The following is a 4,366-nucleotide window of genomic DNA, read 5'->3' on the forward strand; positions in this document are numbered from 1 at the left end:
ATATATATATATATATATATATATATATATATATATATATATATATATATATATATATATATATGATGATGTCATATCATTTAACTGGGCCACCAAAGCAGAAAAGTATTTTTTGCTTAGCTGTTGCTACCGAGGCTTGCTGAGCATCAGGGTTTAAAAAAGATTAGATAAAACTGATGGCAGTGAGATGAAACTCAGGAGCTGTAATGCTTATCAATATTCAGTACATACTTCTTTAATTTCTTACTCGGAGTGAAGTAAACCTTTACTGAGCTAAAACATATAGATGGTGTTCCATTGAAACTTCAATAGAAATGACTTCTTAAGGCTAAAATAGTCTCAAATAGATGAAAAATATGCTGCAGAATATAAGGCCCCATTGCCCTCGGATCTGTAGCCCACTCTGTGTTGTTTCAGAGAAATAAGAGTAGTTTCATCATCAGTGCTGATCTTGGATCAGATCAGCTTTTTGACATCAGGTAGAACAACGAGGCCCAGGTCCAGATCATTACTCTCGCTGAGCTGATACATCTGAGTCTGGATAGTTACCAGTGTGTCAAAACGTCTACTTGTAATGACGACTACCTGCTCTGTGCAGCTCTTTGTAAACCCAGGGCTTTGTGCCAAAGCCTTGGTTTGCGCCAGGATTTCAGGTCTCGGTGACATTAACAGTTTTAGTCACATCTTGGCAGCTTTGCTCATGCTGAGGCTCTCTCTGAGCAGGAAGTTTGGGGTTCGCTTGGTGTTAAATTATTACAGTCTGTCATCTCAGCTGGGCTCAGGGCTGAAATCAGATCTTGCACATTTTACCTTACCTTTCTGCTTAATGCTGATGGATTGCTTCCCAACCACTGCAGACTTGCAAACCAGTCCTGAATCCAAGGATTAATGTTGAAGTTCTTGAATAAGATGTTGCACCTGGACCTGATTTTTTTTATTTGGGTGAAGGGAGAGTATAAAATTGCTGTCACCCTTTTAGAGTTCCTAACCTAGAGGTACGTGGAAATCTTATTTTTCTGAAATAGTGCTTGTTGTCGCAGTGCTCCTTGCCCAAATTACCTCCAGTTACATCACCTTGTAGAAGTCAAAGCATTTCCCATCAACTGTGTCAGTTGCACACACACTGACGTTCGATCTTTTAGCTTTCTCAGCACTGTAACGCTTGTTTCCCCATCTTGCCCTTGACAGAGAAGCTTGTCACCCTTACACAGTAATTATACCAGAGCTGACATCTCCTCTTTCCATTGAATTATTGAGAAGGAGGAGAGGAAACAAGATCCTATGTAGGGAGACACATCTCTATGGCCTCAGGGTGAAAATCCAAAATGGACACTGTTTTGTGCAGGAAGTGAGCACCTGCGCATGGCATGGTGGTATCTTTGATTTGCAGACGCTTTTTGGAACCTGAAAAGGCCTTGGTTGTAAATTGTTGTAAAAAAAATTATTATTCTAAAACAAATCATTAAAGAAATCATTGAACCACCATTATTTTTTAGCTTTTATTTGTTTGTTTAAAAGTATTTTTGCCAACATAGATAACATACAAAATTAAATCTCTTCAAAAAGACTGTTCAATGCTACTGAATTCATGTTTTTGAAAGCAGATCATCGTAAAAATTCCACATTCCTTGCTCAAATTGATCATTTCTCTTTATAAGAGCAGCAGGAACCAACAGTAACCAACATGGGCAGGTTATAATGCTCAAAAAGATAAAATAGATAAAATAAGATCTTCAGTCAGACACATATTTAATTACTAAACCCTGACTTACAGTAGGCAAACAATTCAAAGTTCTTCCAGTTATGTTATCTACACTTTACTGTATTTTCACTTGATACAGCACAATCAACAGAGAGAAAAAGTAATTAAAAACAATTAAGCTTGTTTAAAGACAATAATTCTCACTTTAAAATGTAATGTGTGCCTGTGTCTGGTCCGTTTTGATTTAAATGTGTTTGTTTGAGACTTAGACAACTTTTATTATCATTTGGTATACACAGAGTGTATACATCATGATAGGAGTCAGTGCGACAGGCTGGTAGTCATTGAGTGAGGACTTTTGGACGGGAATGATGGTGGCAGTCTTGAAGCATGCTGGCAGTATGGATTGGTCCAGCGAGGTGTTAAAAACATCTGCAAGGACAGCAGCCATCTGACAAAACATTACTTAACAAATAGAAGCAATGCTTCATTATATTCCTCAAGAATTAGTAAAAGTATGTTTTTTGTGCTTATGTAGGAATAGATATCACAGGCAAACCACAATTGTAGTAATCTAAAGGTAGTTTGATGTTTTCACTTGTTGAGCTTTTTTTAATTCCTTTGCTCTCATGCAGTTACCCCAGAAGATGATAACAGCAGTGCTCACATCCTCTATAACAAACTAAAAGAAGATGTGCAGCATCTTGCTGCAAACACTGAAGGACCTAATCTTCCTTAGGAAGTACAGTCTACTCGTTCCCTTCTTGTAGACGGCTTCAGTACATATCCAGTCAAGTTTATTGTCCAGGTCAACACTGAGGCATTTATATTCCTCTGGCTCAGCTTCTTCTCCCATGATGTTGATGAGATTCATCTTGTTCTTGTTTCTTCTGAAATCTAAAGAAGATCAAGACAAACAACTGTCCATTCTGTAACCTGGGCACAATGCAAAGATTCTGGCAATTTCTGTCTATTAAAAAATATGATGTCAGTACTTGTAAATAGAATATAGGCCTGTTGCAAAGTGTTGGATTTGCCTTTCTAGTAACCTGCAGCAGCTTGCATTCCAGACCAGTGGAAAAGAATGAAGAAAAAAAATAATTCTGGCCTGAATGAAACCCTCCTGCAAAGAAAATTGTTTAATAATTAAATGTACTCCGTGAAAGGCATTTCATTACCCGTGGTTTGCCGTGAAAAACCTTTTACCTTGTTCCTTCTCCCAGCCAACCCCTGGACTGCTTTGTTACCATGGCATCACGGGGGTTATAATTCAAACACCACTGTCCTTCATCCTTTCTCCTCTCTGCGTGTGACTTATTATTCGATTTCACATCTAGAGTGAAGGTTCTATCTCATAAAGAGTTGGCTGAAAGGTGGCTTCTTGACTGAATCAACAAGTGCTCACACACACATCGAAACAGTGTCCCTGGTAAAGACATTTATGGACAAGTTACGCATAAGGCACTATACAGATTTAATTTTGTTTTTTTTGGGGGGGGACACTATAAATAAAATAAAAAAAAAAACTATATTTTAAAGAATTTGTTATGCAAGTTCAATCTTTATGTGATACATTGTATTCCAGCATGTCTTATATAATCCAGCAAAGGTCTTATTTAATCTGTTGAATGATAGGATCTTGCAGGACTCTTTGAGTTTGAGCTATTTTGTTTATCTGGAAATGCTTTACACACTCAAACACAAACACAAACACTTTCACACACAAACATGGTCCTTTTCTGCGGTTTACTCTGCACTGTCTTCCACTCAGGAAATTATTAGAGAGAGAAGAGGTGACATGTAGGAGAAGCACAGGATAGGTGGCCTCAGTTCAGTGCCTCCATCTCCAAACCCCGACAGAGCAGTGAATGGTCCTCACTCACAACTGTCCCGGACTTAGTCAGCCAAGCACACCTCGGTCCTGCAAAACAACACAATATGCTAGGATGCTAAGATGCATCCCGCAATGCAATTTTCTTCCAAGGCTAGACAGAAGCTAGAGGGGCTATTTAAATGCAAAACAACAAGACCTGTTGCTGTGACTCCAGACAGGTTCCTGGTGACTACCTGGCTGGATCAGTAACACATGAGAGCAGGGGAACTGAAATGGAAATCCATCTATGCTTTCAGACAGTATATGGACACAGGGTAGGTTCACTGGCTTGTTTTGAAGTAGATAAACAAGTGTTTGAATAAGTTGTTGTTTTTTTTAGATTTCAGTTCCATATAAAAATGGAATTTAACACAAGTCTGTTCTTCAAACATGTTTAAAAAAAATGTATATTCTTATTCAAACATGTCTCAAAAACTCAGGTAAAAGTGTTGATATCCATTAGACAATGAAATAATTAGAAATAATACTTATAAGGAAAGGTTTCTCGCAATGAAAATGTTCAATAATCTGTGAGTTTTTAATTGAACTTGAAACAGAACAACAGATAAACAGAGATTTCTAATAAACAGGAGTGTAGGGGGAAAATCACATGACCATTTAGAGGATATAAAGGCTTTTCTCACATATTTTACTTCACCCAAAGCACAAATCTAAACAAAGACAACTTTAATCAAATTAACACACATAAAACAAATCCATTATATGGGAAAAATATCTAACTAGAAAATATATTTTTATAAACACATCTTAACTGTATTTACTATGATAAT

The sequence above is a fragment of the Cyprinodon variegatus genome, unplaced genomic scaffold (genome assembly GCF_000732505.1).
Source record: "Cyprinodon variegatus isolate N-32 unplaced genomic scaffold, C_variegatus-1.0 Scaffold484, whole genome shotgun sequence".
Lineage (NCBI taxonomy): Eukaryota > Metazoa > Chordata > Actinopteri > Cyprinodontiformes > Cyprinodontidae > Cyprinodon > Cyprinodon variegatus.